Source organism: Candoia aspera, chromosome 3 (assembly GCF_035149785.1).
Source record: "Candoia aspera isolate rCanAsp1 chromosome 3, rCanAsp1.hap2, whole genome shotgun sequence".
Lineage (NCBI taxonomy): Eukaryota > Metazoa > Chordata > Lepidosauria > Squamata > Boidae > Candoia > Candoia aspera.
This window is the reverse complement of record NC_086155.1, coordinates 49,338,540-49,350,877: the sequence shown is the minus strand read 5'-3', so window position 1 is coordinate 49,350,877 and position 12,338 is coordinate 49,338,540. Positions and strand designations below refer to the sequence as shown.

At 40.4% G+C, this 12,338-nt stretch overlaps 1 protein-coding gene across 6 annotated transcripts in view; it reads left to right on the top strand.

The window, feature by feature from the left end:
- The window catches only part of ANKS1A (ankyrin repeat and sterile alpha motif domain containing 1A), a 139,996-nt gene that overhangs the window by 84,880 nt on the left and 42,778 nt on the right, over positions 1-12,338 (top strand). The window lies entirely within an intron of this gene.

The following is a 12,338-nucleotide window of genomic DNA, read 5'->3' as shown; positions in this document are numbered from 1 at the left end:
CATCACTTTGTTCTACTTGGGTTTTTAAAGTGTGACATCTTTTGAGCTGTTTCCAGCTCAATAACCTAGGTATTTTCCTATTTTGCTTAGTATAGGTAAGTGTATAGATCTACAAATATTTCTTACAATAGTTAATATTCCTAGGATAGTTTAAAGAAGAAAGAAATTTTCCAAGAATTTCATTTGAAGGATGTGATGATTTTCATGTTCTTCTCATGGGAAGTTAATAAAAGTTCATTTAGTCACAAACTAGATGTCATAATTCAGCTAGGAAATAATTTTATCTGTGCATTTTCCAGATGGAAATTGAAAATACCTTTTCTTTGATTACTAGTGAATACCCTGTTTTAGGACCAAGAAAGGAAGTTGGTTGCTGGATAACAAAAAGCTGGAGTGGGATCTGACTTGTCAGTTTTTCTTCATTACCCAAGACAAACAAGCCAGGGACATAAATAGATTCTCTCAGCCCCCAAACAAGCCTTGGGCCCCCATTCAAGTATTTATCATCAGTTAAGAGCTAGCAACTGTGGAGTTCTGGGGCCACTGCATCATGTAATTGCACTAACCAGTCTGCCGCTGGTCCCTTCAGTCTGGACCCTACCAGATTCACCTTAGACTCTTCTGTGGGGGAAGTGTCCCCAAACTCTTCCATATACATCGCTACATTAGTCATGAAGAAGGACAGTTGCTGAGGGTCCCCGTTAAACTTCACCTGCAGCTCGCGATGTCTGCTTTTGGGAGGAGGGAGACTTACATGTCCAGCTAGTGGCTCTTCCCAGGTCACCAAAGGTTTGCTGCTTTTCTGGGTCTCTGACACCAGAGATGGTTGTCTGGACCCTGGAGCTGGCTCAGATGTGGATCTCTTTGATAACAGGATAGATCCCGCCTCCGATTGGTTCAACACCCAATCCAAGGACAACGAGATGCTTTGGAGGATAGTCTCCATGGAGGCTACCCAGGCTTCTAAATTCTGCATATGGTCCGGGGTAACACCTGGGTTGAATTCAGAGTCCTTGGAACTGAGACCCCTGGTCTTTGGTCACACTTCTGTGGACTGGCGAGGAGTCGGCATGACTTCTTCTCCTGCCCCATCTTCCCAATTGGGACCACTTCGTCACTGATCTCAGGGTGGCATCCACTCCGCTCCCTGAAGATCTGGGTGACTTGGTGGCTGGAGCCAGGATGCCATCACCTTGGTGCCTGGAGTGACATCTAAGGTGATCAGTTCGGTATCCAACTCCACCATGTGACTCTGCTGTGGCAAGGAGATTCCTACAGTGCCTTCTGTTTCTGAATCTCCATCAGATCCAGCCAGCAATCCAGCCACCGCCTCTGGCTCAATCATCTGCATCATGGTCTGTTCCTCCTCCATTGGAGTAGTTAGCTCTCCCAGTGTTGGTTTTGTCATAGTTCTAAAATCTGAACTCTCTTCTGGGTATGTGAGTCTCCAGGTAGAGTCAGGTTAATGATTCACAACTTTATGTGATGACTGCCACTCAGTTTGCCATTAAGTCTGATTCATACGTGTTAAGTAGAAATCTCTTCAATGAATTGTAGTGTGCAGTACAGAGAAAAAGTTGCAAATAGAAGTTCCTGCGCTTTACCCAAGTTAAACAGGCCAATTACTTCAACCCCCTCCCCCTTCTTTGGTATGCAGCCCCCCTTTTCGTGCCAGTCTGTTCAGTTCTGTGCAGATGTCTGCAGCGGCTCTGCCGGTTGACCTTGGATGCCAGAGATAGTCCAAACAAGATGCTTTCACACTTCTGGCTTGTCTCCCCTCCCACTTCTACTGACTCGCAAGTCTCAACCCATGTTGATTCCATTCATGCACGTGAGTCGGATCAGATGTTTTGGGAACATTTGATGGAGCATGACGAAAGGACCTAATCCTGAACATATGAGTCACTCTGGGGACGAATGATAGGAAGTAACTCTGGGCATTCTCTTGGGGACAGAACAGCACTATGAGGGTATAGGAGAGCCAGTCTGGTCTAGTGGTTAAGGCAACGGGCTAGAAACCTGTAGAGAGCATTGTATGCTATGCTGTTGACTGGCAAACCACGACAGCTGTGCAAGATGCTTATTTACATTGAACCTTCCTTGAACTTCCATAGTGGATAAGGTTGTAGCAAAAACTTTCCTCACAAGGCAACACGAGCTGTAACCTGAGCTGTGCCAGGAGGCTATCAGGGGGGTTACATGAGGTATGCATTGCTATTTAGACCAATCAGCCTTCTGCTATGTGAATTACTGTTTTAGTGCACTTGCTTAGCTGGGGGAATAATAAAAGAGAGCTTACGGCTTGAATCGGGGCTCTCATCCCGAGGAAGTTGTGTCTGTGCATTCTTCCTACATTCTTCATGAGAGACCACAAGCTCTCATCCTGAGGAAGTTGTGTCTGTGCATTCTTCCTACATTCTTCATGAGAGACCACAAGCTCTCATCCTGAGAAAACTTGCAGCCTGTGTATCCTTCATGAGAGACCACCACAGAAACCAGTTGAGAGTTCTAGTCCCACCTTGGGCATGAAAGCTGGCTGGGTGACCTTGGGCCAGTCACTCACTCTCAGCCCAATTCACCTCACAGGGTGGTTGTTGTGGGCAAAATAGGAGGAAGGAGTGTTAGGTATGTTGGCCGCCTTGAGTTATTTATAAAAATAATAAAGGCGGGATAGAAAATGAATGAGGTACCAGAGCTGCAAAACTCCAGATAACCACGTAGCAATGAAAGCTTTATGTATCTCTTTACTGTTATCTAGTTACTGTCTTAGTGATTTATGCACCGAAGCTGTCTGCTGTGCTCAGTTCTGCCTGTAACTCCCTCTTTACCTATCATCCTGCAAATGCCTAGGTTCCTCTCTAGGTTTATGCCAGCCCTGAAGCAGATCCTAACTAGGTTTGTTTTGAAGGTAAGGCTAGGGTCTCCTGTGCCTGTGAGCTGCAAGATGGCACCATCCTTGCCTTGACTGTATTTGGATCACTGAAAAGAGTAGTGTCTTAATGGTTTGTAATATGATTTTATTGAAATTGATTGTCTGATTTCAGTAAAATAATTTTAGAGTTTTAACAAAGCAGCTGGATTCAGTTTTGTTTTGTTTATGTGAAAATTACTATGGTTGTCATGAGTGGTAATAATGTATTCCTCCTTTGTGGTATCTCTAGATCCAGTTTGTAGAACACTGCATCTTTAGTGAACCTTCCCAGATAGAGAATCTTCTAGTGTTAGGCATACGGATTCAATGGACTGGATATTCACAAGCCCCATAGAGATTATACCAATTGCTGCTTGTCCATATGACAGACTAGGTGCTTGAAAATGAATGCAGGGTGCATAACATCAAGATAAGCCTTTTTAGACACCAGCGCCTCTTTTCTGAGACTTTTTCACTGCTGGAATTTAGCATTCCATCACTTTTACTGGAATCAGATCCATCTGATTTGACTGAAGAAGTACCAGAAGAGTAGCTATACAGGGCTACATTTGGAAGCAGATACAAAATAATTCCAACATCACTTAACATATTCGTTTGGGGGCAGTAGTGGGCATATTTGAATAGCGGCCACTATTGTGAATTGAGCTAATACATAATATGAGGTTGCCTTGTAATGATCCTAGGACAATCTCTTCAATGCCAGTTTCAAAGTCATAGAATTAATCCTGCAGCAACGGTAGAATTTGCTCTGCTTGATAAACTTACTACTTCCAAGGTTTTGCAAACAGCGATGCATTATGGCTACCTTATGCCATTTCTTAATGCAATTTGGTCTTTTTTAGAACAAGACAGTTATTAGCAATCTAATACATTTTTAAAAAAATTACAGACCTTGGGAAAATGCTTCATATTTACAGATATTTTATAACTGCAATAGTGGTCATTTTTAATCTTACCTCTAGCATAAATGACTTCTTTGTCAATGAATTAGAGAGCTTCCACTCCTGTTTCATCCTTGGACTTCCACAGTGGTTCCAAGTGAAGTTCTCTTTGAATTGTCTGTAGATTTCTTCCAACCATGTCTTTTTTCTTACCAATTGAATTTTGTTAGGGAGTTGGAACAGTTCTACAATGCCTTTTAACTGACAGTTCTAGGAGTAGTCCATCTGAAAATAACTCTAGTTAGGAACTAAAAATATGGTATAAATATGGTATTTATTTATTCTTATTGAATATCTATGCTGCCTTCAAGTCTCCTAGTATCTTTCATAATTAGAAAACTTACATTAAAACCAAAACTATTAGTACAGTTTTAATTATTATTTATTTAATATTACTAAATGTTTAGTTTTATTATTTATTTTGTTACTTATTATTTAATTATTGATGTCACTCCCTAAAGGCTCTCAGAAAAGCTTAGTTTTCACAAGTTTCTGGAAGGCCATTACCAAATGGGCCAATCTCACTCCTAGATGGAGGGTGTTCCACAGCATTGGTGCCATAACTAAAAAGTAACGTGTCCTGGTCTCAGCACCCTTCACATCACAAAAATGGGGTATTTCTAACAGTTTCTTCTGGGACACTTGCCTTGAATAAATCAACCCTGGTTGGAGCAAGTGATTCTGAAGGTATCTTAGTGCTAAATATGCAGTTTGAACCCTACTGGTACCAGTGGAGGGCTCACATGATCATTGTAATGGAGTAATAGTGATGAGTGCCAATCAATAGGCAATGTGTGGCATGTTAAGTTAACTGCAGCTTCCAGGTGGTCTTCAGAGTCAGCTTCATTACAGAAATCCAACCAGGCTAAATATAAGTTCCATGGTGTATGTTCACATAGGGCATAATTCTCACATGAAGTAGCTATTTCAATAGCTTAACATCCTTTCCCTCAATAGACTCTCCTGGGATCCATTTGGTACAAAGAACTGTTTTACTTCTGATAGCCACCACTAAGTGCAATTGCCCAGTTATTCTGGAGTGTTTGTCTTCCTATGCAGCAGATCACATACTTTTTATTATCTAGAACTCTTGCACACCCAACAGCCTACTGATGTTCAGCTGGTTGCTTTTGCTTTCTCATGATGGCTCACATGGCCAAAGTGTGGGTGTTATTGCTTTGCAGAAAATATACTATCCCTTCCAATATTGGCACTTAGTTTCTGTGTAGCAGGCATACATAGTGCTCTGTAGACATTAGGTATCTGCTTTGTTGCCAGTTTCGCATTGCAAAATATCATAATTGATTGTGCTAATTGTACTGCAAGGAAAGCAGATGATTGATTAGCTTTCATTCCCCAACCATGGCTCTTTAAAATTAAATCATGATAAAATTGATGTTTACATACTTGAAATGGGCATGTAGGTGGGTCGCATTTTTTATAAGGCAAAATGAAGTACTCATTTTTTTTTCTGGGATTTTTCTCTCTTATAGGTGTTGTTTTAGATAGAAATCATGTAGTTACTCCCCTTCTGTTCATCACTTCTGGGATTCAGAGAAACCGTTAGCTATTTTACTTGAATGAGCAATTTTTTTCTGAGAAAAACCAGAGCTGCTTTCTAGTGTGCATATGTTCTCTGTTGTAATTCGTTGTTTTTCTAAATTGTTTGTGAAATGAATCATATGATATTCAGGGTCAACTTCCAACATTTTTAGGCAGTTCCCAAAGTTTCAAAATCTGTGTATAAAGTAACATAAGAATTACCTAGCGTTCAAAGCTGCAGTGTCTGTGATGCATCTGATTGGTCCTCTTTTCCTCTTCCTCCTCCATCTTTTTAATCAAAGGTAATTCTATTTCACTTCTCCTACCTCATCCCTTCAGCAGCTCCACATATATATAATTCTTCTCTCTCAGAGTTATACTTTCTATCTCTGCTGAAGTGGACCTTGATTTATGTAAACCTATGTTTTAAGGCTTTAAGGCTGTTCATTGTACCTGATATCAGGCACAGATAGCCAGTTTGGTGTAGCAGTTAGGGTAACCGCCCAGAGTCCCCCAATGGGAGGAGATGGGCGGGGACAAATTGAATAAATAAATAAAATAAACAGGTTAGAAACCAGGAGACTGTGAGTTCTAGTCCCGCCTTAAGCACAAAGCCGGCTGGGTGACTTTGGGCCAGTCATTCCATCTCAGCCCTAAGAAGCAGGCAATGGCAAACCACATCCAAAATCTTGCCAAGAAAACTGCAGTTGCCAGGAGTCAACACTGACTTGAAGGCACCCCCCCCCCGCCAAAATAATCAGACATCCAGATTTTCTTGAATTAAATAAATTTGGGTTTTCTAGACAGATGTTAACACCAATATATATATGGTATTAAATACTTCATTATTTTCCATCTGTTATTACTGACTTGCTTTTATTTTCCTAAAATATATGGAAGTCTTTTGCTGAGCTTTGGCGCAGGTTGTGGACATTTGTTGCTTTCCACTGGGATGTATGGATTGTTCACTATTCAGTATAAACTGTCCCCATATGGATAGGTTCTAAGTCTTTCTAAAGTATGAACATTCTCTTCCATCAGAAGTGTGCTCATTGATCATTTTCTTGAAAGCTTTCACTAGCGCCAGTGGTGAAGAAATCTATTAACAAGCAACATGTCATCAGTAATAGCTCCCTCAGTAAGGGATACAGCTTGAAAACAAAAGCCTTTGTTTGCCTGCAACATACTAGCCTAGACCTCTATTTAGGAAAACATGATTTGTATATTTCTACATCTCAACTATGTATAATCCATCTGTTACTGCTTCACTTACATGTTCTTATTCATCTGTTTGAAAAATTAAAATGTTGGAAACTGGAAGAAAACTATTTAGTGATGGCAAACACTCCTATTTTTACTGCAGTTTTCTAGTGCATTATAATCTTTTAGTATGGAGATGTGAGATAGTATATTTTAATGCAACACTTTTATTTCTGTATGTATTTATTTCCCAATATTTATATCCCACTCCAATCCTAATGGACTTTGGTTGGGTAATAACAAGATAAAATATACAATACAAAAACTAAAGAAAAAAGTAAAATACATTACAAGGTATCAAGAAACAACTAAGAACCCAGAGCACATTCAAACAAGATAAAACTATCTTATAAAACTTGTTTGCAAAACACAAGTGGGATTGGGGCCATCTGTGCTTAAGGGGAGGAGGGGCCACTGCTGAGATGGCCTGTTATCTGGTCTACACCCCAGTAGAAGGAAGGACTTTCCACAGGCCCACTTTTCCAATTATTTCATTCAGTTTATAATACCAAAACAAAGAGAGTGAATGGCTTCTGCAGATCAGTAATTATAAATACAATGGTGAAAGTTTGTGAACCCCATAAAACTCTTTGTAATCCTGCAAAAAATTGTAATCCTGCAAATTCTGGTTAAATAAACAATGCCCAAATGATCATGTTTTTATTGAACACATTGAACTTAACATTTATGATCTTTGTTGGAAAAAGTACACAAAGCCCTAGAATAATCAACTTAAGAAAGACTAAGTTGAGTCATATGTTGCAATCAAAGAAATGGCAATTGGTGTGAATTTGAGGGCTTCTTCCCTATAAGCATTACTTGTGACCTTTGGGGTCTGCTCTTCACAACACAGGTCTGGGTATCATCACGTTTATTACAGCCCTAAGGCCAGACACAATAAAACTATACAATAGCAATGATCTTACATTAATACATATATATAAAAACAAAAGCAATTAATACGTATAATCCAAAATTAATTAAGAATGAAAATACTAAAATGAATTGAAATAAAATGCTATGTTAAGAAATTCAAAATCTAAGTAATAGTGAGGCATATTGTGCAGATGGTAGCACAAAACTGGGCAACCTGGGAGGACATTTTTGGGTCCTTGTCCAAAAGTAGCATTAGATGGAAGTCACTCTCCCTGCCTGGAAATTTCTTCAATAATGGATATATAAGGATCTGTCTAGAATCCTTTTATAGGGAACAATATAACAACATATGGCTTAGGGTTTCTATTGAGCCGTCACTACATGGACATAGCTGAAGGTGCATAGCAGTACCCTTAAAATGTCCAAAAAGGACTGCTGAGGGCAGTGCGTCCAGCCTGGCTAAAGTGAAAGATTTACAAAATTTCACAATTGTGATAGAATAAGAAGCTGGGTAAGTGAACAGTGCTCCAATCAAAAGTGATCTCTGCAGAGCCCAGAAAAAGGATTGTTGATGCTCATGAGATAGAAAAGGGCTACAAAACCATTGCCAAAGACCTTGGCCTATATCAGTCCATGGTCGGGCAGACAATTAAAAGATGGGGAAAATGCAGCACCACTATTACTCTTCCCATGAGTGGCCATCCAACAAAAAATCACCCCAAGAGTAAGGCAAGCAGTACTCCAGAGTTTGTAGAGGACCCTAGAATAATGGCAAAGGATGTGCACGCTACTCTTTCTTGCATTATCTGATGTCAGTGTTCATGAGTCCAACATAAGGAAAATCCTGTACAAGACTATTATGTATGGAAGGATACCAAAGAGAAAACTGCTGCTCTCCAGAAAGCACATTACAGTATTTCCATCTCAAGTTTGCCAAAAACCACCTGGCTGATCCAGCAGAATATTGGAACAATGTTTTATGGACAGATGTGACAAATGTGAATTTTTTTGGCATTAATAAGATATGTTATGTTTAGAAAAAAATGCACCACTGCTTTCCAACCAAAGAACCTCATTGTGAAGCATGGCAATTGGAGTGAAAAGTAGCAGGGAGAATATCATGGTTTAGAGATTGCAGCCTCGGGACCTAGGCAGGTCACAATCACCGAGAAGACAATTCTGGGTTATATCAGCAATTCTACAGGATATCTATCTGTAAGTCAAAGCTTAAAGAATGTGGGTCATGTAGCATGACAATGATCCATAAATAAATCTATGGCAGAAGAAATCTTACTTTTTTGCAAGGGCCAAGCCAAATCCTTGACCTTAAGGCAATTGAAATGCTGTGGCATGACCTGAAACAAGCAGTTCAGCAAAGCAGCCAAAAAATATCAGTGAGCTGAAGCAGTTCTGTAAAGAGGTATGGATGAAAATACCTCCCAACTGATGTATGGGATTGATCAACAGATACAGGAAACATTTGATTAAAGTCACTACTACTAAACGAAATTTTTTTAGTTAAAGCTTCACATACTATTCCAGTGAAGTCAGTGAATGTTGGCTCAGAGTGTTCAGTAAAAACATGGTACAGTACAACTATTTTGTGTGTGTAGCTTATTAACCAGAATCTTTTTATGTATTAATTAGACTTGGGTGAAGCTTAAATCACACTGTAGGTCACTGTTCTGTGGGATTACAAATAGTTCTAAATAGTTTACAAGCTTTCTCTCACCACTGGAATCTTCTAACACTACATAGAATTCATACAGGATACTGCTAGTAAAATAAATTTTAAAAGCATTTAAACATTTATTTTAAAAGTTCTTCTAGCCAAGGTTTTATTGCAATTTACATTCTATAACTTTAAATTCCAGTGATGTTGGCTATATCAGCTGCTTAGTTAATCGCTTTTTTTTTTTTTTGAGAATTGGAAAACTGTACCTGAATTGTTTTATTTGCTATCATTTGGGTCTGATTAGGTTCAACAGCATAGTCTTCCATTCTGGTGCAGTCTCCTGACTGCATGAACTGCCCTGTCTGAAAGATTAAAAATTAATATGCATTCTGTTCACTATACTTTGGCACGTATCAGAGAAGCATTAAATAGTCCCTGCAATAGTCTTAGCCCTATCATGGTTATAGCCACACATTCAAATAGTAACTGCTTATGCTTGTCAAGATCATTCTATTTAAGGCAGTGTTTCTCAACCTTTGCAACTTTAAGATGTGTGGACTTCAATTCCCAGAATTCCCCAGCCAGCTAATGACTTAAGGACTCAGCAATTGCAATCCCACACGATATATTTGTACAGGAATGAACTATAATAGTTGGTTTTGCGTAGACAACCTGAGTTGAGATTACCTAAATAAGTTGTCCCTTTCACATCTTCTGTGCACAAACGTTATGCCTCTACACCAGTCTCCCTGTAATGCTAATACAATTATCTCTTTTGTTGATATTCAAGACAGTGTACCTCAATAATACTTTGCTAGTCTCTCTGAAGATTATTAAAGTAGGACTGTTTGGTGCTTTCACAAATGTAAGTGCTTGTTCTCTTTCAGCAAGCTGTGTTTCCTCACAGTTTTGAAAAGCATACCTTTTATCCTTGTGTTACAACATCACACTTAATAGAGGCAAACCTTATTAAAAATTCTCAGCACAGCAATTGTTGCATACACGTACGCAGGTTCAGTGGACAAAGATAGCATTGTGTGTGTCTTTCCAATTCCTCTTGCCTGCGTTCAGCCATACCTACTTTCTGAATCAGGATGTTTCTTTAGTTTACCTCTGATACATTAATCCTGACAGATGATGTCAGCTTTACAGAGAAAAACCAAATGGCGTAGCTCAGGCTCATGGAATCCAGTCTGTACGTTTAAAGTGGGTATTGCACAGCTCATTTTCCTCTCCTTTGCCAGCTTCTGTTCTGAAATCTGATCACTGCTTCTGCTGGGAGGGGTGCAGGCATGAGGAGAGGGGAGGGCCGAGCCACTGAGAGAAGGAGAGATGCAGCAAGTGTGGAGCTGGCTGCCTTCAGACAAAGCCGTCTGCTGCAGCTTTTTGAAAGAGACACACGTGCCTGCCTGGGAAAATACCACAGTCCTTTTGCCTGCTCACGGAGTGGAAAAGAAATTGTCCAGCACAAGGAGAGACTTGCTGACCAAGACAGAGACTGCTGCTTGAATTTGGGGAGTAAATCACCTTTTGGCCAGGCTTTATCAAAGAAGGGAGGTGGAAAGCTTTTGCAAGCGCTGCATCCCTGATGCTGCAGTATGCATTAAGAAAGCTGGCCAGCTCCCGGGCACTCATTAACATTGCTTAACAGAGGATCTTCTCCGCAGGCCAGTGCAGCAGGATTTCTAACCCTTTCCAGTTGTTCAGAGAACAACCGGTACTGCATTGTGTAGGCGTCACAGAAAGGAAGGAGCGGGGACTAGTCTTAAATGTGCAGAACTTCAAATAACCACAGGGTTCAAAGGCTGCAACCCTAGTGTCTTCAACAGTATTGTGCAAATTCTCTTCAAGGGCGGACATGCTAGGAGGGCTGAGAAAATACTGCGTGATTTGCATAGCAATTTATCTGAGGACTGCAAAGCAGTGGAATTTGAACTTTACTGGCTTCATCGAGCATCTCCAGTTCAGCAAAGGAAAGTAACAAATTCCTAGACTTTCTTCTTAGGTGTAGAGGAAAGAAGAGCTATTTGCACAGCTTCTACTGGCCTTTGAAGAACTTATTTCGCATTAACTGGCTGAAAGGAGGTGCCAGAACGTGTCTGACCCTAACTGCTACAGAGGAAGGGGGAGGGGGTGTTCACCATTTGTCTTTTTCCCCCTTAAATCCAGGACTTAAAAGGCTTTGTTCTGAGAACTACTCGTTTATCTGTTGAAGGTAGTTTTGCAGAAGAAAATGAAGGACTGGTAAATGCAAGTCGACAAAGAATTGGCAGGAGCAGACTTTGGGTGGAAAATGAGCTGAGTCCTTTCATTTTGCTCCAGTGTACTTATTGGTTCTAATCTGAATGTCGGTGCTGATTCCCAGCCCAGTTCAGTCGGTGCAGGCTGCCAAAATGTCATATATCTGGATAGGTAGTAAAGTGACAGTGGCAGGACTTCTGAGCTTAGGCTTGTCAATCATGCCTCTGCTCCTTGTAATAAAATAACAAAGAAGGATCCTTACCATGGTTTGCCTGTTTCGGGACTGTTGGGGGAAAAAAAGTATAAGTCTTTATTCTTCTACTGCAGTGTGTGTGTGTGCGTGCGCGTGTGTATGTGTGTTGTCTTGCATGTCTTCTCTGGGCAGCTGTTCACTAATCAGGCTGATGCTGCTTTTCTGAACACCCATCATGTCTGTCTGTTTCTCTCAACTGCATGAAGATGTATTTTCTCTCTAACTGCTTTGCATCTCCAGTGCTAACAGTCTTCCTTACTGGCCTATTGCACAAGGTAATGAATCTGGAGTAATGCACCTCAAGTTGAAGTTGCATGGATGAGTCTGCTGGGCTATGTGTATTTGTGAGCTGGCTCCTCTTATTACTCATACTTGTAGCTCTGGCTTGGAATGATGCTTTGGAAAGTTTACAGCCCGCTCAGATGAAAGAAGGAGCTGACCAAGATTCTTGTGAGGTTTGGGATGCATACAGCTGGTGAGGAGCACGCTCAAGCCAGGAAATCAATGCATGTAATGCTTGGGCCTCAGGAGCAGTTATAAACAATGTGGATTCTGAGTTTTAAGTATAACTGAGAGTCTAATTAACACTCTAGATTGAACAGGACAGAAGCTTATTGT